Source organism: Nelumbo lutea, chromosome 4 (assembly GCF_056320005.1).
Source record: "Nelumbo lutea isolate HS-2025 chromosome 4, American lotus-T2T, whole genome shotgun sequence".
Taxonomy (NCBI): Eukaryota; Viridiplantae; Streptophyta; class Magnoliopsida; order Proteales; family Nelumbonaceae; genus Nelumbo; species Nelumbo lutea.
This window is the reverse complement of record NC_142687.1, coordinates 77,590,554-77,618,258: the sequence shown is the minus strand read 5'-3', so window position 1 is coordinate 77,618,258 and position 27,705 is coordinate 77,590,554. Positions and strand designations below refer to the sequence as shown.

The 27,705-nt window shown below is 42.7% G+C and overlaps 1 pseudogene; it reads right to left on the bottom strand.

Annotated features, from left to right (window-relative positions):
* Positions 1 to 331: 331 nt before the first annotated feature.
* LOC148861192 (gibberellin 20 oxidase 2-like) lies at positions 332 to 26,358 on the bottom strand (annotated as a pseudogene).
* Positions 26,359 to 27,705: the final 1,347 nt, after the last annotated feature.

The following is a 27,705-nucleotide window of genomic DNA, read 5'->3' as shown; positions in this document are numbered from 1 at the left end:
CCATTCCTCCTCTATTACCACATCTCTTACGTCCTTGTCCATCTCCAGATATTATGAAATCAAAATATTAGATTGTAACGGTAAATTTTTGTCGTGAATCATCAATTTGATGTGTGTAAAGAAGATCAGCACCCACCATTGACTGGTCTACATTTTTTAGGGCAATCTCCTTTAATTTATTGTAATAGTTACTTCCCCTGAATTTTAGAAAAATTAGAGAAAAACCTCCATTCCGTCATTGACGCACACAGAAAACGTTATCTGATATATATTTTTTTAAATACCGATTTTATCCTTCATTTTGAATGCTCTCAACTTTAACTATTGATATTCATCTTGGATGCTCTAAAGGGTACACCAACTTATTTACCCTTGGACAGAGAAAGAAAGTCTGAGATTTCCTTGGTGTTTTATTGTTAACAACAACTTTATGCTACTGTCCTTGGACAACCGGAATCAAAAGAAATTAATCCTACAAAATATAAATCACTCATTCCATTCCTGCACATAAATATAACTATTGATCTTATTTATCATACAATGAACATATTACTGACGTTGACGACAAAAGCTTCAGGGTTGGGACTTATCATACAATGAACATATTACTGATGTGGTCTTGATGAAGGATGGTTAAAGAGGTTGGATCACAGTGAGGTCCCTGTTCCAAGGGTGAGTTCTAGCTTCTGGTACTGCAGATAGTAGTTAAGCCTCATTATTGAATCATTTCCTTCAAAAAAATCTCAGAAATGGGTAGGACCTACTCCAAGGCTCATTCATAAGAGCTCCATGATATATACCGAGAGAGAGAACTCATAGCCTCATTGGTAAACCCTCCTATGTGAATCGAACCAACGAAATAGAGGACAAACACGACAAGAAAACACGTACATCAATTAATTAAGCAACAAAGTTTGAGAAAATATTCAAGGAAAAATAGAGGAAATATTCACTCATGACGTTGAGGAAATATCCTTCCACGGTTTTGTGTGGTTGTTGGTGGGCTGAATAGCTGAAGGAAAGGGTCTTTCCAACGTAGTTTGAAGAAGTAGCTAGTAAACCTACCAGCATATCCACAGTTCTTGCTGGTCTTCCTCTAAGCCCAATGCTTTTCGTGGAGTGGCATGTCAAAGAACAAATCCATGTAGCAATGAGCATCAACTATGAATCGAGCTTTTACTCCGTGATTTAAAAGAAGAAAGAAGTTGTGTTTCTTATATGCCTCCCCCACAAGCCTCAGTGCTTCCCAGGCTGCAAATGGGTCACTAGAAAGGAACCCACCTGATGCAGCAAGATCTAGGCACTCTTAGCTGCCTGAGACTTGGCTCCTAGCTGTGACGGATGGGACCTGAGAGGAAGAGGAAGAGGAAGGTGAAGGGTTCCTGGGGAGCTCTCATGGCGGGAACACTCCGATGGCTAAGTTAGAACTCTTGAGGAAACTCAAAGAAGACACAGAGAGTTAAGAGTGTGAAAGTGCTAGCTTCAATACTTTAGCTTCGTGAGGGTTGGGATCCTTGTATACCGAAGCTCGGCCACATCAGGCGTAACCGCCACTGCCCTAGCCGTTACCACCAGGGTAGGGGTAGCAGGTGCAGGCTGCTGCTACAGGTTGCTATTACAAGGTATGGACTCGATAGGCGTGCCATGCTTTTAAGCGACGGCAGGCAGAACGCTGCCTGGCAAGTGATCCGAGCATTGCCACCGGATCTGGTAGGTACAAATGTCAGGCAAGCATGGATGTAAGGCAGATCTCCCTGCAGTCTGCCGAGCTACCATACACCGAACCACCTAGGGCAGATTTACCTTGCATCGAGGTGCCTGCACTAGAGGCAAGCCTTAAGCAAGTTCGAACAGGAATCTCGATGATGCTGCCCCAGTTAGACAGTTTTGTATGCCCTTAGCTTCAATCAAAATGATGTACTTTATGAGTTTATTGTAAATGAATAAAAGTGCATATTTGATTCATGTTCCCTTTGTATGTTTCTGTGTAATACCTTTAAATTGGACACTTAATGAGACTCATGTTATTTTAGAATGTTCATAGCCAGTGGACCGGTCTAGGGAGACCTATCTTGACAAGGCTGACAATGTGGTGCCACCAAGTCGGTTGGGGTGGCTTGTCTCAGCTACCGGGGTGAGACCCCAGGCACATACAGTGTGGGATTAATTGAATCTTTGAACTGGACCAGATTTCCAGTATTACCCTGGACCTTGGAGATTGATGGGCAAAACTGGAAAATTACACCTGACCCCTAGACTCGATTATGATACTGCACTAGGTGTCGGATTAGGTTGTCTTTGATATACTAATCAGCGAGATCTTTAGCGGGGGTCAAAACCCGGGTATGTTGGGATAGTCTGAGAATTCATTTGAGTGGGTGATCATAGTGTCAGGATCAGCACCTTTGTCGGACAAAGGTAATGATCGGGGATGCACTCTCACTGATGGAAACCAAGACTGCCGGCAGTCGATTTCAATCGTTGAAATTTGATTTGCAAAATATATTTTATATGAGATATAAAAGTATATAAATTATGGTTTTGCAATGATTTGCAAAAGGTTTTAATTCCCGGGATCCATGAGAGAGTGCAACACTGTTCCTTGCAGCCGAGGGAGATGTCCTCTCTTGTCGGGCAGTGTATGATCATTATGGGCTGAGAGGTTAAGTGTAAGACCATTGAGGATAATACCTGATGGGCTAATCTTGCATCTGCCCACAGTCCTTGGGTGTTACAAGGTGGCTTGGCCCAAGGACCACTTAGGGTAAGTGTTGGGCCCATAGAGCTCATCTGATGGGTTTCAGGGGGTGCACTGTCCATAACAGTGTATTCAGCCAAGCCTTGTAACAAAGGCTGGGCTGAACCCAAGTGGCTGATGTGTAGATCAATGTTTGGGTCCCATGCCTTACAAGGAAGCCCAACTGGGCAATAGTTTGGAAGGCTTAATGAACACATAACCCTAAATGGGCTTTAAGCCCATTTCGAACTGGGCTAATTTGATTAGTCTTTAAGGGGCGAATTCTGAGATAAGACCAACTGATAGGATTGGGCCCACACCCTATCCACTCAGAGAGCCCAAGATCTAAATGAGATTTAGATTTGAAACCCTCTTAATTAGATTAGGAACTGGCTAATCTAATCTACAAATAAGATAAGGATTATCCCTTATCTTAAAGGGATTTCTAATCCAGATATGATTTGGGTTAGCAACTCCTAATGGGATTAGGAGCTGATCCCTTTAATTCTATAAAAGGAAGAGGGGGCGGTAGACTTTAGACACAACATCCAACACACAGACAACCAGCAGTCTTGTCTTCAGAGCTGAGATCACAGAAGAAAGAATTCTGCACCCTGCAAATTCTCTTTAGCCGCCTCCTTCCTGCAGCCGCCGCCTATAGCAATTCGATCTCCATTCCTTGGGAGAAATCAAGATTGGATCTTGATTCCAATCTTTTGGAGAAAAGATTGGTAGGAGTTGTATTCACAAGCTGTCTAGGTGATTCTTGGGAAGAATCAGGTTCTTAGGAAGGACACTACTGATTCTGCTCCACCTTCCACTGTGCCATCTTCGGTGGGAGCAGATTTTGGTTTCTACCTTGGGCGTGAACACCTCCATTGAGAGATATTATTTCTCTGTATCAGGTATTATCTCTCTCTCCTCCTTTTGGTTCAGATCTGGTTCAGTTTATGGTTCAAGAATGATCCTTGAAAATATAATTTTCTAAATAGGGAATTCAATTCCCAGTTGAAGGAAAAGAAAAGTTTTTGAAATTCGCCCCCTTTATTCCACAATCTTGGGCATCCATATGATGGATTTCCTATCCCTTCAGTGGTATCAGAGCCAGGTTCAAATCTTGAACCATTCTGTTTCATATCTGAACCTGCACAAATAGGGAGAAGGCGTTCTACCTAATTTGCGCAAATATGGGTTTTGGGAAATTTGTTCCCAAAATAGATGGGCAAATAATCTAAAATTAATTTTAAATAAATCTGAAATTATTAAGAATAGTTCTTTATAATTTTCTTGATTTATGGGTTGTTCGTACAAGAGGAGATCGAAATCTTGGTTTGCATAGGGAGAACTGCAAGATTTGCAATTTATTGAATTTATTTATTACATTTGGTCTGTAAATATTTTTTTTTTAATTCTAGACCCATTGTATAGGCATTCGATCTGATGTAATAATTAATATAAATAGGATTTCTATTTATTTATTTTTTAATTTTGGATCGACGATGGCGGCGCAAAGAAGGAGATTTCGTAGATGGGAGATTCGCTATCTGCGATTTGTAGTTTAAGAAATTGCAATCTGTGATCTAACCTCTGTTTTACAGGATGGAGTGTGCGAATAGCCTTGATTAACTGATTATTGTTTTTCGTTTATCAGTTATTTAATTTCAGATTATTTTCTTAAATTAAGGATTTAATTAAAAATCAAACCCTAGACCAATTCGAACAAAGATTGGTTCAAAGTGTTTGGACGAATTCTAAGGTTTAATCAAGGCTGAAAGTCAGCCCTAATTTTCCCACTAATGGGCCTAAGGATTGATATTTAATTAAATGGTTAATTCGGCCCAGCCTATAAAGGCCCAGTTTTAAATAGTTAAAACTGCAAAAGCCCATTTTAAAGGATAAAGCTATATGGGCCGAACTGGGTAACCCTAATTCAGCCCATATACCTAGATAATATTAATGGTTAATATTATGGAATTTTAACGGGCTTCCAACGGGCCTTACAGATAATTAATTGATTTGATCAATTTATCCCTGCATGAGATGTATGGATGTGTGATGTGCTGCGTACATGGGCCATAAGTGCTTGGCCCATGCTCATTCGACAATGGCTCTTGCGCACACCATGGCTGAATGCACATCATTGCCATGGTGTCCCTTTTGGTCATGGATGACCTCCCTCAGTGGTGGGCCCCATACCTCATCAAGAGGTTACGTGCAGAACCCTAGCCGATTTAATGCCCACCGAAATCTAGCTTTATGAAAGTCAGTGGGAGCCACTTTGGTTTGACCTAAATCAAACTATGGCGTAATTTTTGTTCCCTCCAACTAATATGAGTGCTTGTGATAGGGAGATTCATATGATGAACTCTCTAAAGGCCTTCCATCATTAGCATGAGGATGGGTCATTTAGTAATGAAGAAATGCACCAGAAAATGGGCTATCCATTTGCTGTTGGGCTTGTCTGAGTGTTTCATAAGATGATAGGTGCGTCATAGACCGATGTGGGAGGGGCTTCACCCAAAAATGGGAACTCTCTCACGATACCTTGGCATTCACGAATATGATGGGTAAGCACTCTCTGGATAGAAAGGTTTACCTGAAAACGGCTCTGAACCTTTTCTGACAGAGGCCAAAGGGAAAACTCATATGATGAGTGGATGTGATCCTTCACAGAAAGGTGGTGGGGTTATGCAGCTGAAACAGTTGTCTCCATGCACCCTATGTGATTTCCCACATTTCCAGAGACAACCCGTAGTCTCTGTCACTGAGAAAGGAGGGAAATCTCAGAGATGAATAAATGGAAATGGATCGTAGATTAAAAGCCATATCTATGAAATGAACATGAATCAAATTAGGTTGTGGACTGATGTTTGCTCTTTTATCAGAAAATGGCAAACGGATCTTTTGCAAAACTTCTTGATGACAAGAAGCTTAAGGGCACAAACTATGCCGACTGGTATAGGAACCTTATGCTGGTCCTAGCTTCAGAAATGCTGGACAAAGTGGCAAAGAATCCTGCCCTAGAGCGTCCGGGTGACAGGGCTTCCGAGGCCCGAAGGAGAGACTATCAGGAATGGGAGGAGAAAAACTCCCTAGCCCGGTGTTACATCATCGCCTCCTTGGACAACCCAATACAGAGGCAGTTCGATCAGATCGAACATGCCAATGACATATTGGACAGCCTGAGGATGATGTATGAAGAGCAGAATCGTTCAACTCGGCAAAATGTCTTGAAGCAGTTCATGACCACTCAAATGTCCAAGGGCCAACAAGTTCATGACCATTGTCTTCGGATGATGGGTTACATCAATGAACTGGAGGCTCTTGGATCTGGGCTGGACCTCGCAACCCAGATTGATGCTATCCTTAATTCTTTGCCTCCTTCCTTTAATCTGTTCATCATGAACTATAACATGAACAAGTTGAATGTCAGCTTGCAAGAGCTCAGCAATATGTTACAAAGAGTTGAAGAACTGATTAAAAAGGATGAGCCTGTAGCTATGCTTGTTGAAACTAGCAAAGCGGGCAAGAGAATTGTCCTACCTACCTGGAATCCAAGAAAGGTAATTTTGAAACTTGTGTTATAGAAACCAATTTATTGGTAGTTTCTACGTCCTGGTGTATTGACTCCGGGGCTTCAACTCATGCGTGTAACTCACTGCAGGGGTTCAAGGTAAGCAGAAGGCTGAGTGAAGGAGAAGTCACTCTCTACTTGGGGACTACTGCAATTGTTGCAGTCGCGGCAATAGGAACCGTGGAGTTAATTTTTAGAGAAGGAAAAGTTGTACTGAAAGATTGTCTTTATGTACAAAACTTAAGAAGAAATTTGATTTTTGTTTCAAAACTGTGTTCAGATGGTTATTCTGTCTTCTTTAATAATACAATTACTATTAAAAGAAATAACAAATTCATCGCATACGGGGAACTGGAGAACGGTCTCTATGTTCTACATCCTTCTCTAGAAACTAACATAACCGAAACTACGTCGGCTGAAATCCCCAAGAAAAGAGCCCGTCATACAGTTAATCCCACGTGTCTGTGGCACTACCGACTTGGCCACATCGGTGTTGACCGAATCACAAGGTTGGTAAAGGATGGTCCTTTGGATTTTCTAACTGTAGAAGATCTTCCCACCTATGAGCCTTGCCTACAAGTTAAGATGATGAAACGGCCATTTAACAGTAAGCCTGAAAGATGTACAGGCACACTTGACCTAATACATACTGATGTATGTGGTCCCCTAAGTGTTAGGACACGGAATCAACACATGTATTTCATCACTTTCACAGATGATTTCTCACGATATGGTTACGTGTACCTAATGAGACACAAGTCTAAATCCTTTGAAAAGTTCAAAGAGTTTAGACAAGAGGTCGAGAAATAGTTGGGGAGAGAAATTAAAGCCCTTCGATCTGATCGAGGTGGCAAATATCTCTCTAACGAGTTCAGGGACAACTTAAAGGACAATGGGATAGTATCACAATTATCTCCTCCTGCTACAGCACAACTTAACGGTGTTTCAGAGAGGAGGAATAGGACCTTATTGGATATGGTCCGGTCACTTCTCATACACTCAAAGTTACCCACATCCTTAAGAGGTTACGCATTAGAGACTGCGATTTACGTGCTGAATCGGGTTCCAACCAAATCGGTTCCGAACACTCCATATGAACTTTGGACCGGAAAGAAACCAAGTGTCAGACACTTGAAGATTTGGGGTTGTCCAGCACATGTTAAAAGAACGAGTGCTAACAAATTGGAATCCAAAACCAGTCGTTGCCTATTTGTAAGCTACCCAAAAGGCTCTGTAGGTTACCTTTTCTATGACCCAATTGAGCAGAAAGTGTTCTGCAGTCAAAATGCCCAATTCTTGGAGACTGATTATATCCTGGACACCCATCGTCAGGAAATTGTTCTTGATTAGGAGAGCTCAGGAGCAGTAGGAGATGTCCCACAAGTTCCAGGTAGTGACCAACCTAGAAGATCCACTCGGGTATCCAGGCCACCAGTCCGTTATGGTTATGACCAGGATAGTTACCTGGTGGAAACCTTAACTAGTGAGGAGGATCCCGTGACTTACGCGGAAGCTATGTTGGACATAGATTCCCAGAAGTGGGTCGAGGCCATGAGAGCAGAAATGAACTCAATGGAGACAAATGGAGTCTGGACTCTAGTAGATCCGCCCTCTGGGGTAAAAGCAATCGGTTGCAAATGGATTTACAAGAGGAAGAAGGGACCCGATGGTAGGGTTGAGACCTTCAAAGCTCGTTTGGTGGCGAAAGGGTACACTCAGAAAGAGGGCATCGATTATGAGGAAACCTTTTCGCCTGTGGCCATGCTTAAATTCATTAGGATCTTGCTAGCTGTAGCAGCATACCATGATTTTGAGATTTGGCAAATGGATGTCAAAACTGCATTCCTGAATGGAGATCTTACTGAAGATATCTATATGCAGCAGCCGCAAGGCTTCATAGCTGTGGGTTAGGAAAACATGGTGTGTAAAGTTAATAGATTCATTTATGGACTTAAGCAAGCTTCTAGAAGTTGGAACATCCATTTTGACTCTGCCGTCAAATCGTTTGATTTCGAACAGAATCCGGATGAACCCTGTGTTTACAAGAAGTACAGTGGAGATAAGGTTACCTTCTTGGTTCTGTATGTAGATGACATTCTACTCATTGGGAATGATGTAGGAATGTTGACTATGGTGAAAGTATGGCTTTCACAGCAATTCACCATGAACGATCTTGGAGAGGCCTCTTATATACTGGGTCTTCGACACTATAGAGATAGATCGAAGCAGATAATAGGATTATCCCAATCTGCCTACATTGACAAAATAGTCAAAAGATACGACTTGGAAAACTCCAAGAAAGGAAATGTTCATTTCAGGCATGGAGACACTCTCTCCAAGAAGATGTCTCTCAAGACTACTGAGGAGATTGATGGCATGAAAGACATTCCCTATGCCTCTGCCATAGGGAGCATCATGTATGCCATGCTGTGCACTCGCCCTGACATTGCTCAGGTAGTGAGTGTAGTAAGCAGATTTCAGGCCAACCCAGGGCAGGAGCATTGGACTGCTGTGAAAAACATACTTAAGTACATTCAAAGGACAAAAGAGTTTTGTCTAGTAATCGATGGTAGATCACTACAGATCCAAGGGTATACAGATGTCGATTTCTAGTCGGATCCAGATGATAGAAAGTCTACATCTGGATATGTTTTCACGATAGGATCGTGTGTTGTTTGCTGGAAAAGCAACAATCAGTGGTCCACTACAAACTTCACGACCGAGGCAGAGTACATTGCGGCAAGTGAGGCTGCCAAAGAAGCCGTGTGGATGAAGAAGTTTGTTCATAGGTTAGGAGTAGTTCCGTCCAGCACATCACCCATCCCATTGTTGTGTGACAACAATGGAGTTATTGCTCAGGCTAAGGAGCCACGAGCCCACTCGAAGTCGAAGCACATCGTTAGGAAGTACCATATACTGAGGGAGATTGTTGGTAGAGGGGACGTCCTGATTCAAAAGGTAGCATCAGCGGAAAATGTAGCAGACCCATTGACAAAGCCACTATCACAGAAAGTGTTTGAGAAACACGTTGAAAGCATGGGACTCCGGCTAGTACCTGATTGGACCTAAGTGCAAATGGGAGCTGTTAGACAGTATTGTATGCCCATAGCTTCAATCAAAATGATGTACTTTATGAATTTATTGTAAATGAATAAAAATGCATATTTGATTCATGTTCCCCTGGTATGTTTCTATGTAATACCCTTAAACTGGACACTTAATGAGACTCGTGTTAATTTAGAATGTGCACAGCTAGTGGGTCGGTCTGGGGAGACTTATCCTGACAAGGCTGACACTGTGGTGCTACCAAGTAAGTTGGGGTGGCTTGTCTCAGCTACCGGGGTGAGATTCTAGGCACATACAGTGTGGGATTAATTGAATCTTTGAACTGGACCAAATTTCCAGTATTGCCCTGGACCTTGGAGATTGATAGGCAAAACTGGAAAATTACACCCGACCCCTAGACTCGATTATGATACTGCACTAGGTGTCGGATTAGGCTGTCTTTGATATACCAATCAGTGAGATTCTTACCGGGGGTCAAAACCTGGGTATGTTGGGACAGTCTGAGAATTCATCTGAGTGGGTGATCATAGTGACAGGATCTGCCCCTTTGTCGGACAAAGGTAATCATCGGGGATGCACTCTCACTGATGGAAACCAAAACCGCCGGCAGCCGATTTCAATCATTGAAATTTGATTTGCAAAATATATTTTATATGAGATATAAAAGTATATAAATTATGGTTTCGAAATGATTTGCAAATGGTTTTAATTCCCAGGATCCATACTTGAGAGAGTGCAACACTGTTCCATGTAGCCGAGGGAGAGGTCCTCTCTTGTCGGGCAGTGTATGATCATTATGTGCTGAGAGGTTAAGTGTAAGATCATTGAGGATAATACCTGATGGGATAATCTAGCATCTGCCCACAGTCCCTGGGTGTTACAAGGTGGCTTGGCCCAAGGACCCCTTAGGGTAAGTGTTGGGCCCATAGAGCCTGTCTGATGGGTTTCAGGGGGTGCACTGTCCATAACAGTGTATTCGGCCAAGCCTTGTAACAAAAGCTGGGCTGAACCCATGTGGCTGATGTGTAGATCAATGTTTGGGTCCCATGGCATACAAGGAAGCCCAACTAGGCAGCAGTTTGGAAGGCTTAATGAACACATAACCCTAAATGGGCCTTAAGCCCATTTTGAACTGGGCTAATTTGATTAGTTTTTAAGGGGCGAATTCTGAGATAAGATCAACTGATAGGATTGGGCCCACACCCTATCCACTCAGAGTGTCCAAGATCTAAATGAGATTTAGATTTGGAAACTTCGTAATTAGATTAGGAACTAGCTAATCTAATCTACAGATAAGATAAGGATTATCCCTTATCTTAAAGGGACTTCTAATCTAGATATGATTTGGGTTAGCAACTCCTAATGGGATTAGGAGCTGATCCCTTTAAGTCTATAAAAGGAAGAGAGGGCGGTAGCCTTTAGACACAACATCCAACACACAGACAACCAGTAGTCTTGTCTTCAGAGCTGAGATCACAGAAGAGAGAATTCTGCACCCTGCAAATTCTCTTTAGCCACCTCCTTCCTGCAGCCGCCGCCTATATCAATTCGATCTCCATTCCTTGGGAGAAATCAAGATTGCATCTTGATTCCAATCTTTTGGAAAAAAGATTGGTAGGAGTTGTATTCACAAATCGTCCAGGTGATTCTTGGGAAAATCAGGTTTTTAGGAAGGACACTGTTGATTCTGCTCCACCTTGCACTGCGCCATCTTCAGTGGGAGCAGATTTTGGTTTCTACCTTGGGCGTGAACACCTCCATTGAGAGATATTATTTCTCTGTATCAGGTATTAGCTCTCTCTCCTCCTTTTGGTTCAGATCTAGTTCAGTTTATGGTTCAAGAATGATCCTTGAAAATATGATTTTCTAAAAAGGGAATTCGATTCCCAGTTGAAGGGAAAGAAAAATTTTTGAAATTCGCCCCCATTATTCCACAATCTTGGGCGTCTATATGATGGATTTCCTATCCCTTCAACCAGGATAGTTACCTGGTGGAAACCATGACTATTGAGGAGGATCACGTGACTTACGCACGGAACCTATGTTGGACATAGATTCCCAGAAGTGGGTGGAGGCCATGAGAGCAGAAATGGACTCAATGGAGACCAATGGAGTCTGGACTCTAGTAGATCCGCCCTCCGGGGTAAAAGCAATCGGTTGCAAATGGATTTAAAAGAGGAAGAAGGGCCCCGATGGTAGGGTTGAGACCTTCAAAGCTCGTCTCGTGGCAAAAGGGTACACTCAGAAAAAGGGCATCGATTATGAGGAAACATTTTCGCCTGTGGCCATGCTTAAATCCATTAGGATCTTGCTAACTATAGCAGCATACCATGATTATGAGATTTGGCAAATGGATGTCAAAACTGCATTCCTGAATGGAGATCTTATGAAAGATATCTATATGCAGCAGCCGCAAGGCTTCATAGCTGCGGATCAGGAAAACATGGTGTGTAAACTTAATAGATCCATTTACGGACTTAAGCAAGCTTCTAGAAGTTGGAACATCCGTTTTGACTCTGCCATCAAATCATTTGACTTCGAGCAGAATCCGGATGAACCCTGTGTTTATAGGAAGTACAGTGGAGATAAGGTTACCTTCTTGGTAGGAATGTTGACTACGGTAAAAGTATGGCTTTCACAGCAATTCTCCATGAAAGATCTTGGAGAATCCTCCTATATACTGGGTCTTCGACTCTATAGAGATAGATTGAAGTGGATAATAGGATTATCCCAATCTGCCTACATTGACAAAATAATCAAGAGATACAGCATGGAAAACTCCAAAAAAGGAAATGTTCCTTTCAGGCACGGAGTCACTCTCTCCAAGAAGATGTCTCCCAAGATATCTGAGGAGATTGATGAAATGAAAAACATTCCCTATGCCTCTACCATACGGAGCATCATGTATGCCATGTTGTGCACTTGTCTAGACATTGCTCAGGTAGTGAGTGTAGTAAGCAGATTTCAGGCCAACCCAGGCAGGAGCAGTGGACTGCTGTGAAAAAATTACTTAAATACCTTCGAAGGACAAAAGAGTTTTGTCTAGTATTCGATGGTAGCACACTACAGATCCAAAGGTATACAGATGTCGATTTCCAGTGGGATCCTGATGATAGAAAGTCTACATCTGGATATGTTTTCATGATAGGATCGTGTGCTGTTTGCTGGAAAAGCAGCAAACAGGGGTCCACTGCAGACTCCACGACCGAGGCCGAGTACATTGCCACAAGTGAGGCTGCCAAAGTAGCCGTGTGGATGAAGAATTTCGTTCACGAGTTGGGAGTAGTTCCGTCCAGCACATCACCCATCCCATTGTTGTGTGACAACAATGGAGCTATTTCTTAAGCTAAGGAGCCACGAGCCCACTCGAAGTCGAAGCACATCGAGAGGAACTACCATGTACTGAGGGAGATTGTTGGTAGAGGGGACGTCCTGATTCAAAAGGTAGCATCAGCGGAAAATGTAGCAGACCCATTGACAAAGCCACTATCACAGAAAGTGTTTGAGAAACATGTGGAAAGCATGGGACTCTGGCTAGTACCTGATTGGACCTAAGTGCAAGTGGGAGCTGTCAGACAGTTTTGTATGCCCTTAACTTCAATCAAAATGATGTACTTTATGAGTTTATTGTAAATGAATAAAAGTGCATATTTGGTTCATGTTCCCTTGGTATGTTTCTGTGTAATACCCATAAACTGGACACTTAATGAGACTCGTGTTAGTTTAGAATGTTCAAAGCCAGTGGGTCGGTCTGGGGAGACTTATCCTAACAAAGCTGACTTTGTGGTGCCACCAAGTCGGTTGGGGTGGCTTGTCTCAGCTACCGGGGTGAGACCCTAGGCACATACAGTGTAGGATTAATTGAATCTTTGAACTGGACCAGATTTTCAGTATTGCCCTGGACCTTGGTGATTGATGGGCAAAATTGGAAAATTACACCCGACCCCTAGACTCGATTATGATACTGCACTAGGTGTCGGATTTGGCTGTCTTTGATGTACCAATCAGTGAGATCCTTAGTGGGGCTCAAAACCTGGGTATATTGGGATAGTCTGAGAATTCATCTAAGTCGGTGATCATAGTGACAAGATCAGCCCCTTTGTCGGACAAAGGTAATGATCGGGGATGCACTCTCACTGATGGAAACCAAGACTGCCGGCAGCTGATTTCAATCGTTGAAATTTGTTTTGCAAAACATATTTTATATGAGATATAAAAGTATATAAATTATGGTTTCAAAATGATTTGCAAAAGGTTTTAATTCCCAGGATCCATACTTGAGAGAGTGCAACACTGTTCCTTGCAGCCGAGGGTGAAGTCCTCTCTTGTCGGGCAGTGTATGATCAGTATGGGCTGAGAGGTTAAGTGTAAGACTATTGAGGATAATACCTGATGGGCTAATCTTGCATCTGCCCACAGTCCCTGGGTGTTACAAGGTGGCTTGGCCCAAGGACCACTTAGGGTAAGTGTTGGGCCCATAGAGCTCATCTGATGGGTTTCAGGGGGTGCACTGTCCATAACAGTGTATTCGGCCAGGCCTTGTAACAAAGGCTGGGTTGAACCCATGTGGCTAATGTGTAGATCAATGTTTGGGTCCACGCCATACAATGAAGCCCAACTGGGCAGCAGTTTGGAAGGCTAAATGAATACATAACCCTAAATGGGCCTTGAGTCCATTTCGAACTGGGCTAATTTGATTACTCAATAAGGGGCGAATTCTAAGATAGGATCAGTTGATAGGATTGGGCCCACACCCTATCCACTCAAAGAGTCCAAGATCTAAATGAGATTTAGATCTGGAAACTTCCTAATTAGATTAGGAGATGGTTGATCTAATCTGCAGATAACATAAGGATTATCCTTTATCTTAAAGGGACTTCTAATCCAGATATGATTTGGGCTAGCATCTCCTAATGGGATTAGGAGCTGATCCCTTTAAGTCTATAAAAGGAAAAGGTGGCAGCAGCCTTTAGACACAACACAACAGACAACCAACAGTCTTGTCTTCAGAGCTGAGATCACAGAGGAGAGAATTCTGCACCCTGCAAATCAAGATTGGATCTTGATTCTAATCTTTTGGAGAAAAGATTGGTAGGAGTTGTATTCACAAGCCATCCAGGTGATTTTTGGGAAGGATCAAGTTCTTAGGAAGAACACTATTGATTTTGCTCCACCCTACACTGCGCCATCTTTAGTGGGAGCAGATTTTGGATTCTACCTTGGGCGTGAACACCTCCATTGAGAGATACTATTTCTCTGTATCAGGTATTATCTCTCTCTACTCCTTTTGGTTCAGATCTGGTTCAGTTTATGGTTCAAGAATGATCATTGAAAATATGATTTTCTAAATAGGGAATTCGATTCCCAAGTGAAGGGAAAGAAAAATTTTTGAAATCCGTCCCCTTTATTCTGCAATCTTGGGCGTCCATGTGATGGATTTCCTATCCCTTCAGTGGTATTAGAGCTAGGTTCAAATCTTGAACCATTCTATTTCAGATCTGAACCTGCGCAAATAGGGAGAAGGCGTTCTACCCAATTTGCACAGATATGGGTTTTGGGAAATTTGTTCCCAAAACAGATGGGCAAATAATATGAAATTAATTTTAAATAAATATGATTATTATTTAGAATAGTTTTTTATAATTTTCATGATTTATGGGTTGTTCGTAGAAGAGGAGATCGAACTCTTAGTTTGCGTAGGGAGAACTGCAAGATTTGTAGTTTATTGAATTTATTTATTACATTTGGTCTGTAAATAATTTTTTTTTTATTTTAGACTCAATGTATAGGCACTCGATCTGATGTAATAATTAATAGAAATAGGATTTCTATTTATTTTTCATTTTGGATCGAAGATGGCGCCGTAGAGAAGGAGATTTCACAGATGGGAGATTCGCTGACTGCGATTTACAGTTTAAGAAAATGCAATCTGTGATCTAACCTCTATTTTACAGGATGAGTGTGCGAACAGCCCTGATTAACCTTTTTTTTTGTTTTTCTTTTATCAATTATTTAATTTCAGATTATTTTCTTGAATTAAGGATTGAATTAAAAATCAAACCCTAGACCCATTTGAACCAAGATTGGTTCAAACTATTTGGACCAACTCTAGGGTTTAATCAAGGCTGAAAGTTTGCCCTAATTTTTCCCACTAATGGGACTAAGGATTGATATTTAATTAAATGGTTAATTCGGCCCAACCTGTAAAGGCCCAGTTTTTAATAGTTAAAACTGCTAAAAGCCCATTTAAAGGATAAAACTATATGGGTCGAACTAGGTAACCCTAATTCAGCCCATATACCTAGATAATATTAATGGTTAATATTATGGAATTTTAGCGGACTTCCAATGGGCCTTACATATAATTAATTGATTGGATCAATTTATCCCTGCATGAGATGTATGAATGTGTGATGTGCTGCGTACATGGGCCATAAGTGCTTGGCCCATGCTCATTCGACAGTGGCTCTTGCGCACACCATGGCTGAATGCACATCCTTGCCACGGTGTCCCTTTTGGTCATTGGATGACCTCCCTCAGTGGTGGGCCCCCACACCTCATCAAGAGGTTACGTGCGGAACCCTATCCGATTTAAGGCCCACCGAAATCTGGCTTTATGAAAGTTAGTGGGAGCCACTTTGGTTTGACCTAAATCAAAATAGGGCGTAATTATTTGTTTCCTCCAGCTAATATGAGTGCAAGTGATAGGGAGATTCATATGATGAACTCTCTAAAGGCCTTCCATCATTAGCATAAGGATGGGTCCTTCAGTAATGAGGAAACGCACCAAAATGGGCTATCCATTTGCTGTTGGGATTGTTTGAGTGTTTCATAAGATGATAAGGGCGTCATAGACCGATGTGCGAGGGGCTTCACCAGAAAATGGGAACTCTCTCACGGTATCTTGGCATTCACGAATATGATGAGTAAGCACTCACTGGACAGAAAGGTTTACCTGAAAACGGCTCTGAACCTTGTCTAACAGAGGCCAAAGGGAAAACTCATATGATGAGTGGATATGATTCTTCACAAAAAGGTGGTGGGGTTATGCAGCTGAAACAGTTGGCTCCATGCACCCTATGTGATTTCCCACATTTCTAGATACAACCCGTAGTCTCCATCTCTGAGAAAGGAAGGAAATCTCAGAGATGAATAAATGGAAATGGATCGTAGATTAAAAGCCATATCTATGAAATGAACATGAATCAAATTAGGTTGTGGACTGATGTTTGCTTTTTTATCAGATAATGGCAAATGGATCTTTTGCAAAGCTTCTTGATGACAACAAGTTAAGGGCCCAAACTACACCAACTGGTACAAGAACCTTATGCTGGTCCTACCTTCTAAAAAACTGGACAAAGTGGCAAAGAATCCTGCCCCGGAGCATCCGGGAGACAAGGCTTCTGAGGCCCGAAGGAGAGGCTATCAGGAATGGGAGGAGAAAAACTCCCTAGCTCGGTGTTACATCATCGCCTCCTTGGATAACCCAATATAGAGGCAGTTCGATCAGATCGAACTTGCCAAGGACATATTGGACAATCTGAGGACGATGTATGCTGAAAAAATGGTAGGATCCATCTAATGGACGCCAAGAAAGGTGCGGAATGGGGGGGGCGAATTTCAAAAAAATTTCATACCTTCTTCCAACTAGGAATCATATTCGCTAAATTTAGATTACATTATTCAAGGATTCTATTTGAACCACAAACAAACCAGATCTGATCCAAAAGGAAACCGGAAGGATTATATCTGATCCGGAGAAATAATATCTCCCAAAGTTGGAGTTCACACCCAAAGAAGTAACCAAGATCCGCTCCTGCTAAAGATGACACAACTGTGGATGGAACGGAACCAGCAGGGTGCGTCTTACACACTGGATTCTTCACAAAAACCCTTTGGAAACCTTGAACACTGAATCCTAGTGTCTTTCTTGCAAGACTATTGTCAAAAACTGCTTTCTTGACTTCCTGTTGCTGCAAAGATCCAATCTTCCAACAGGTAGTGGCGGCGGCTGAAGGAGGAGAAGTCCAGGGATGAAGAGGGCAGAACTGTCTCTTCTCTCTAGAGTCTGTGAGAGATCAAATCTCATATTGTAGGATGTGTTTCTTGCTTACTGAAACCCCCTAGTTCGAAATCTGATATTTCTGCTAGGGTTTTCTCCTCTTTCTTCTTGATTAAGAAACCTCCCAATATTTTGGGAGTTATCCCAATCCAAATCAATATTTGGATAGAGGTTAATCTTAATCCTATATGCAGATTAAGTTAGTTAACTCTTGATCTTATCAGGAGGTTAACAAATTCAAATATAATTTGAATTTGGTCTCTTAAAGTGGTCAAGGTCAAAGACCCAATCCTTTTACTAACAATAATCTCAGATTCGCCCTATGAACTGGTGATCATATCAACCCAATTCGAAATGGGCTTTTCGCCCATTAAATGTTCAGTGTTTAACTAGTTTCCAACCTGCTGCCCAGTTGGGCTTCTTTGTATGGCGTGGGACCCAAGCATTGATCTACACACCAGCCACATAGGTTTGGCCTAGCCTTTATTACAAGGCCCAGCCAAATTCACTGAAAGACTCAGTGACCCGCTTGAGCCCGTCACATGGACCCTATGGGCCCAACACATACATTAAGTGATCCCTGGGCCAAGCCATCTTATAAAATCCCAGGGACTGTGGGCAGGTGCAAGATTAGCCCATCAGGTATTATCCTAAATGGTCTTACACTTAACCTCTCAGCCTTTAATGATCAAGCACTGCCCGACAAGAGAAGACCTCTCTCTCGGCTGCAAGGAACAATGTCGCACTCTCTACTCACATGGATCCCGAGAATTAAAACCTTTTGCAAATCTTTTGAAATCGTACATATATATATATATATCTTAATTTTGCAAAACAAAATTCCAACGATTGAAATCAACTCCCGGCAGTTTGGTTTCCATCAGAGAGAGTGCATTCCCGATCATTACCATTGTCCGACAAAGGGGCTGATCCTGTCACTATGACCACTCACTCAGATGAATTCTCAGACTTCCCCAACATGTCCAGGTTTTGACCCCCACTAAGGATCTCACTGATTGACACATCAAAGACAGCCCGATCTGACACCTAGTGATGTGTCATAATCGAGTCTAGGGGTCAGGTGTAACTTTCCAGTTTTGCCCATCTGTCTCCAAGGTCTAGGGCAATACAGGAAATCTAGTCCGGTTCAAGGGTCCAAGCAATCCCATACTGCAGGTGCCTTGGGTCTTACCCTGATGGCCGAAACAAGCCATCCCAACACTTGGTGGCACACCAGTATCAGCCTTGACAGGAAAAATCTCCCCAGACTTATCTAATGGCTGTGAACATTTAAAAATAACACAAGTTTCTATAAGTGTCCAGTTTTAGGGTCTTACACAGAATTATACCAAACAACATGAATCAAACATGCACTTTAATTTATTTCCACTAAATAACAAAAGTACATCAAATCCGATTGAAGCTAAGGGCATACAAGACTGTCTAACAGTATGAAGAGCAAAATTGTTCTACTCGGAAAAAGATCTTGAAGCAGTTCATGACCACTCAAATGTCCAAGGGCCAACAAGTTCACGACCATTGTCTTCGGATGATGGGCTACATCAACGAACTGGAGGCTCTTGGATCCGAGCGTACTAGAAGTGACCGGACCATGTCCAACAAGGTCCTATTCCTCCTCTCTGAAACACCGTTGAGTTGTGGTGTAGCAGGAGGAGCTAGTTGTGACACTATCCCATTGTCCTTTAAGTAGTCCTTGAATTCGTCAGAGAGATACCCGCCACATCGATCTGATCGAAGGGCCTTAACTTCTCTCCCCAACTGTTTCTCGACATCCTGTCTGAACTCTTTGAACTTTTCAAAGGATTCAGACTTGTGTCTCATTAGGTACACGTAACCATATCATGAAGAATCATCTGTAAAGGTGATGAAGTACACGTGTTGATTCCGTGTCCTAACACTCAGGGGACCACATACATCAGTATGTATTAGGTCAAGTGTGCCTCCAGATCTTTTAGGCTTACCGTCAAATGGCTGCTTAGTCATCTTACTTTGAAGGCAAGGCTCACAAGTGGGAAGATTTTCTACGGTTAGAAAATCCAAAGGACCATCGTTTACCAGTCTTGTGGTTCGGTCAATACCCATATGGCCAAGTCGGTAATGCTAGAAGCACGTGGGATTAATTGTATCACGATTCCTTTTCTTGGGATTTTTGACCGACGTAGTTTCGGTTATGTTAGTTTCTAGAGAAGGATGTAGAACATAGAGACCATTCTCCAGTTCCCCGCATGCGATGAATTTGTTATTCCGTTTAACAGTAATCATATTACTAAAATAAACAGTATATCCATCAGCACACAGTTTAGAAACAAAAATTAAATTTCTTCTCAAGTTCTGTACATAAAGACAATCTTTAGGTACAAGGACTCCTTCTCTAAAAACTAATTCTACGGTTCCTATCGCCGTAGCTACAACACTTGCAGTCATTCCCAAGAATAGTGTCACCTCGCCATCACTCAATCTTCTGCTAACTTTGAACCCCTGCAGTGAGTTACATGCATGAGTTGAAGCCCCGGAGTCAAAACACCAGGACACAGAAGTAACTAACATATTAGTTTCTATGACACAAGTTTCGATGTTACCTTTCTTAGATTCCAGGTAGGCAGGACATTTCCTCTTCCAGTGGCCGGTCTGTTTGCAGAAGTGACAGACATCCGACGCCTTGTTCTTCTTCTGCTTCTTGGGTTTGGCAGCTTTCTTCTGGGTCTTCTTTGCCTTTCTCTTTTTCTTGTCCAATCTGTTAGCTTCAGCAAGCATAACCACAGGCTCATCCTTCTTTAAAAGATCCTCGGCCCTCTGCAACATATTTCTGATTTCCTGGACGCTGACATTCAGCTTATTCATATTGTAGTTCATAGTGAACACATTAAAGGAAGAGGGCAAAGAATTCAGGATGGCATCCACTTGCGTGCCAAGATCTAGCCTGGATCCAAGAGCTTCAAGTTCATTAATGTATACCATCATCCGAAGACAATGGTCATGAACTTTCTGCCCCTTGGACATCTGCGCGGTCATGAACAATTTCAGGACCTTCTATCGAGTAGAACGATTATGCTCTTCATACATTGTTCTTAGACTGTCCAATATGTCCTTGGCTAGTTCGATCTTATCAAACTGCCTCTGTATTGAGTTGTCTAATGAGGCAATGACAAAGCAGCGGGCTAGGGAGTTCTTATCTTCCCATTCTTGGTAGTCCCTCCTCCGGGCCTCAGAAGCCCTATCACCCGGACGTTCCAGGGCAGGACTTTTCACCACCTTATCTAACTTTTCAGAAGTTAGGATCAGCATAAGATTTCTGTACCAGTCGGCATAGTTTGGGCCCTTAAGCTTGTTATCATCTAGAAGTTTTGCAAATTGACCGTTTTCCATTTTCTAAAAAAATAGCAAAAACGTTAGTCCACAACCTTAGTTTGATTCATGTTACCTACATAGATATGACTTTTAATCTATGTTCCATTCCCATTTATTCATCTCTGAGATTTTCCCTCCCTTCTCAGTGACGGAGACGACGGAATGTCTTTGGAAATGTGGGAAATCACATAGAGTGCGTGAAGCCAACTATTTCAGCTGCATAACCCCACCACCTTTCTATGACGGATCATATCCACTCATCAAATGAGTTTCCCTTTGGCCTCTGTCAGACAAGGTTCAGAGCCATTTTCAGGTAAACCTTTCTATCCAGTGAGTGCACACCCATCATATTCAGGTTACGCCAAAGTACCTTGAGAGAGTTCCCATTTTTTGGTGAAGCCCCTCCCACATCGGTCTATGACACCCCTATCATATAATGAAACACTCTAATAGATGCAACAGCAAATGGATAGCCCAATTTTATGGTGCGTTTCCTCATTACTGATGGACCCATCATTGTGCTAATGATGGAAGGCCTTTAGAGAGTCCATCAAATGGATCTCCCTATCACAGGCACTCATATTTGCTTGGAGGGAACAAAAATTACGCCCTAGTTCTAATTTAGGTCAAACCAAAGTGGCTCCCACTGACTTTCATAAAGCCAGATTTCTGGTGGGCCTCAATCGGCTAGGGGTTCTGTACGCACCCCTTTTCAGGGTTGTGGGGCCCACCAAGTGGAGAGGGGTCATCCAATGACCTTAAGGGACACCATGGCAATGATGTGCATTCAGCCATGGTGTGCGCAAGAGCCACTAACAAATTAACATGGGCCAAGTGCTTATGGCCCATGGTCACAGTACATCATACATCCAAACATCACATGTAAAGGAAGAATTGATCCAATCAATTAACTACTATAAAGCCCATCGAATGGCCCATTTAAAACTTAAAGCATTAACAATTAATTTTTACTAGGTGTATGGGCTGAATTGTAGTTAGCAGTTCGACCCATACACCTTTTCTCATAACAATGGGCTTTTGCAGTTTTAACCCTTTAAAATTGGGCTTTATAGATGGGCCGAATTAATCCCTATAACTGAACATCAGATTTGGAATAATCAGTGTGAGAAAAAATGGACTGAAAAACAGCTCCCTTCGAATCTCAAATTCGGTCCAAACAATTTTGGTCCAATCTTGTCTGAAATGGTCCAAAACCGATTTTCAATTCAAGAATTAATTCAAGAGAGATCTGAAATTAATAATTTTTTTATTTTAGACAATCACAAATCAAAAATATGGATTGTTCATACCACCTGCAAAATAGAGGTTAATCACAAAAGTTACAGTTTCATAAACTGTAAATCGCAATATGCGATTTCTCCATCTGCAAATCTCCAGCGCCGCCATCTTCTTCCTTTTTCTTTAATCAAGAAAATAAATAAAAAACATAAATCCTATTTCTATTAATTAATTACATTCTTGATCAAATCCTATACATTCAGTCTAGAAAAATAAAAAAAAATTATTTACAGACCGAATAATAATAAAAGGAAGAAAAAAGGGTGCGCAGACTATCTGTGCCAAATCTGCACTGCAATCTCCAGGTTCGAACAGTCCATTAAATAAAAAAATAAATAAAAAACAATTCTAAATAAATTTTTGGATTTAACAAAATTAATTTTAGATCAGATCTGATTTTCTTTTGGTTCAAGATTCGAACCTGTGGCTCTGATACCATTGAAAGAATGGTAGGATCCATCTAATGGATGTCAAGAAAGGTGCGGAATGGGGGGGCGAATTTCAAAAAAAATTCCTACCTTCTTCCAACTGGGAATCATATTCCCTAAATTTAGAATACATTATTCAAGGATCCTACTTGAACCATAAACAAACCAGATCTGAACCAAAAGGAAACATGAAGGATTATACCTGATCCGGAGAAATAATATCTCCCAAAGTTGGTGTTCACGCCCAAAGAAGTAACCAAGATCCGCTCCTGCTGAAGATGACACAATTGTGGATGGAACGGAACCAGCAGGGTGCGTCCTACACACTGGATTCTTCACAAGTACCCTCTAGAACCTTGAACACCGAATCCTAGTGTCTTTCTTGCAAAACTATTGTCAAGAATTGCTTTCTTGACTTTCTGTTGATGCAAAGATCCAATCTTCCAACAGGTAGTGGCGGTGGCTGAAGGAGGAGAAGTCCAAGGACGAAGAGAGAAGAACTGTCTCTTCTCTCTGGAGTCTGTGAGAGATCAAATCTCAGATTGTAGGATGTGTTTCTTGCTTACTCAAACCCCCTAGTTCGAAATCTGATATTTCTGCTAGGGTTTTCTCCTCTTTCTTCTTGATTAAGAAACCTCCCAATATTTTGGGAGTTATCCCAATCCAAATCAGTATTTGGATAGAGGTTAATCTTAATCCTATCTACAGACTAAGTTAGTTCACTCCTGATCTTATCAGGAGGTTACCAGATTCAATCTAATTTGAATTTGGTCTCTTAGAGTGGATAAGGTCAAAGTCCCAATCCTTTTACTAACACTAATCTCAGATTCGCCCTATGAACTGGTGATCATATCAGCCCAGTTCGAAATGGGCTTTTGGCCCATTAAGTGTTCAGTGTTTAACTAGTTTCCAACCTACTGCCCAGTTGGGCTTCTTTGTATGGCGTGGGACCCAAGCATTGATCTACACACCAGCCACATGGGTTCGGCTCAATCTTTATTACAAGGCCCAACCGAATTCAATGAAAGACTCAGTGACCCCCTTGAGCCCATCACATGGACCCTATGGTCTCAACACTTACATTAAGTGGTCCCTGGGCCAAGCCATCTTATAAAAACCTAGGGACTGTGGGCAGGTGCAAGATTAGCCCATCAGGTACTATCCTAAATGGTCTTACACTTAACCTCTCAGCCCTTAATGATCAAGCACTACCCGACAAGAGAATACCTCTCTCTCGGCTGCAAGGAACAGTGCCGCACTCTCTACTCACATGGATCTCAATAATTAAAGCCTTTTGCAAATCTTTTGAAACCGTACATATACATATATATATATATATATATATATATATCTTAATTTTGCAAAACAAAATTCCAACGATTGAAATCAACTCCCAGCAGTTTGGTTTCCATCAGAGAGAGTGCATTCCCGATCATTACCATTGTCCGACAAAGGGGCTGATCCTGTCCAGTCACTTCTCATACACTCAGAGTTACCGACATCCTTTTGGGGTTACGCATTAGAGACTGCGATTTACGTGCTAAATCAGGTTCCAACCAAATCGGTTCCGAATACTCCATATGAACTTTGGACCGGAAAGAAACCAAGTGTCAGACACTTGAAGATTTGGGGTTGTCCAGCACACGTTAAAAGAACAAGTGCAGACAAGTTGTAATCCAAGACCAGTCGTTGCCTATTTGTAGGCTACCCAAAAGGCTCTATAGGTTACCTTTTCTATGACCCAAGTGAGCAGAAAGTGTTCTACAATCGAAATTCCAAGATCTTGGAGACCGATTATATCCTGGACATCCATAGTCAGGAAATTGTTCTTGATGATGGATACCTCAGGAGCAGTGGGAGATGTCTCACAAGTTCCAGGTAGTGACCAACCAAGAAGATCCACTTGGGTATCCAAGCCACCAGTCCGTTATGGTTATGACTAGGATAGTTACTTTGTGGAAACCTTGACTAGTGAGGAGGATCCTGTGACTTATGCGGAAACTATGTTGGACATAGATTCCCAGAAGTGGGTGGAGGCCATGAGAGCAGAGATGGACTCAATGGAGACCAATGGAGTCTGGACTCTAGTAGATCCGCCCTTCGGGGTAAAAGCAATCGGTTGCAAATGGATTTACAAGAGGAAGAAGGGCCCCGATGGTAGGGTTGAGACCTTCAAAGCTCGTTTGGTGGCGAAAGGGTACACTCAAAAAGAGGGCATCGATTATGAGGAAACCTTTTCGCCTGTGGCCATGCTTAAATCCATTAGGATCCTGCTAGCTGTAGTAGCATACCATGATTTTGAGATTTGGCAAATGGATGTCAAAACTGCATTCCTGAATGGAGATCTTACTGAAGATATCTATATGCAACAGCCGCAAGGCTTCATAACTGCGGGTCAGGAAAACATGGTATGTAAACTTAATAGATCCATTTATGGACTTAAGCAAGATTTTAGAAGTTGGAACATCTGTTTTGACTTTGCCGTCAAATCGTTTGACTTCGAGCAGAATCCGGATGAACCCTGTGTTTACAGGAAGTACAGTGGAGATAAGGTTACCTTCTTGGTTCTGTATGTAGATGACATTCTACTCATTGGGAATGATGTAGGAATGTTGACTACGGTGAAAGTATGGATTTCACAACAATTCTCCATGAAAGATCTTGGAGAAACCTCCTATATACTGGGTCTTCGACTCTATAGAGATAGATCGAAGCGGATAGTAGGATTATCCCAATCTGCCTACATTGACAAAATAGTCAAAAGATACAGCATGGAAAACTCCAAGAAAGTAAATGTTCCTTTCAGGCATGGAGTCACTCTCTCCAAGAAGATGTCTCCCAAGAATTCTGAGGAGATTGATGGCATGAAAGACGTTCCCTATGCCTCTGCCGTAGGGAGCATCATGTATGCCATGCTGTGCACTCGCCCTGACATTGCTCATGCAATGAGTGTAGTAAGCAGATTTCAGGCCAACCTAGGGCCTGAGCATTGGACTGCTGTGAAAAACATACTTAAGTACCTTCAAAGGACAAAAGAGTTTTGTCTAGTATTCGATGGTAGTTCACTACAGATCCAAGGGTATACAGATGCCGATTTCCAGTCGGATACAGATGATAGAAAGTCTACATCTGGATATGTTTTCACGACACGTGGTCCGCTCTTGGAGTTCGCCCATGGCATAGAGGCGACTGGGTCTTATTGTGCCAAGGTCTTTGTTAGCTCGGCATTTTGGCCCTTAAGCCCAGAGAGTGACTCGTCTATTCAGTTATTTATAGGTCTTCTAGGGTTTCAAGCTTGTATGTTCCTTCCACGAGTACTCGCTTTACTCGGTAGGGTCCTTCCCAGTTTGGACCAAGCTTGCCAATGCTGGGCTCAGGCACCATAACCTTACGGAGAACCAGGTCGCCAACACAGAGAGTCCACTTTTTGACCTTGGTGTTATAGTACCGAGCTACTCTTTGCTGGTAGGCCGTGGTCCTAATGTATGCGAGGTCCCCGTACTTCGTCAAGCAGGTTGAGGTTGGTACGTAGCTTGTCGTCATTTGCCCTGCCATCATATGCTTCTAATCTCAGCGAAGGAACTTCAATCTCGGCTGGAATGACTGCTTCGATGCCGTATGTGAGGTTAAAGGGTGTTTCTCCTATGGCAGTCTTTTCCATAGTACGGTAGGCCCATAATACACTGGGCAGCTCATTCGTCCACAATCCCTTAGCTCGGTCCAGCCACACTTTTAGTCCTTGAAGGATTGCCCTGTTCATGACTTTCGTTTGACCATTTGCCTGAGGGTGCGCTATTGAGGTGAAGTTCTGCTGAATTCCCATGTCTCAGCACCAGTTTTGGAACTGCTTACCATTGTCGGAGATCAGTACACGAGGTAATCCGAAATGACACACTATGTTCTTCCAAAAGAAATTCTACACGTTTTGGGCCGTGATTGTTGCGAGAGGTTCAGCTTCGACCCACTTTGTGAAATAGTCAACTTCCACCACTAGGAACCTCCTTTGTCCGTTGCTGGTGGGAATTGCCCAAGTAGGTCAATCCCCCATTGTGCAAATGGCCATGGGCTAGTGAGGTATTTTAGGTTGGCAGTAGGCCAGTGGTGGATGTTGGCGTGCTTCTAACACTTGTCACATTTTTTGACAAGCTCGGTCGCATCTGCCTTCATCATTGGCCGGTAATACCTCTGTCGTAGTTCTTTCTGAGTGAGGGCCCTGCCCCCTAAGTGTCCACTGCACAGGCCCTCATGAGTATCACGGAGGACGAGCTTGGCTTCAAAGGGTCGCAGGCAATGTAGGTAGGGGAGCGTGTAGGATCTTAAGTACAGTCGTCCGTCTATCATGGCGTATTTGGCTACCTAACGCTCTACCCTCCTGGCAGCATTATGATCTACGGGGAGGGTCTCGTGTAGCAAGAAGCTCATGAGCGGATCAATCCAGCTCGGCTCTGCTTGAATGATGGGAGCGACCTCCTCTGCTCCCCTGAGAATGCTAGGCTGAGGCAAGTTCTCTATATACACGGTCCTCGTGGTGTTATCGCCAGTGCTGGATAAAGGGGATAGGGCATCGGCCACGGCATTCTCTGATATCAGGATTTGCTGGATGAAGTATGACCGGAAGTTGAGTAGAGCTCCTCTTACTTTGGCTAAGTATGCCACCAGGGTTGGCTCATGGGCTTCATACTCATCCATAACCTGATTTACCATGAGCTGGGAATCGCTGCAGATGACGATGTGCTTGGCTTTCACATCCTTTGCCAGATTCAGCCTGGCTAGCAGCGCCTCGTACTCTGCTTCGTTGTTGGATGTCGCGAACTCAAAGCGTAGTGTGTACTCCAATTTCACACCACTTGGCCCATACAGAACGATTCCAGCTCCGCTGTCCTACCGATTTGACGATCCATCTACGTGAAGGATCCAGGGTTCTCCATCCCAATTTGGGCTTGACCTAACTAGGAGAGATGCCGCGCTGGTTGCTACTTCACGGCACTCGAGTTCAACCAGCCTGGGAACCCCGAACTCTCCCATACTAGGGGCCTCGTGCTCCACCGGCCTGGGGACTTCGGAGGTAAAGGTGCATTCTGCAACGAAATCTACCAAGGCTTGGGCCTTGATAGCAATTTGCGGTTTATACCGGAGTTCATACTCGCTGAGCTTGATGGCCCACTTTGTT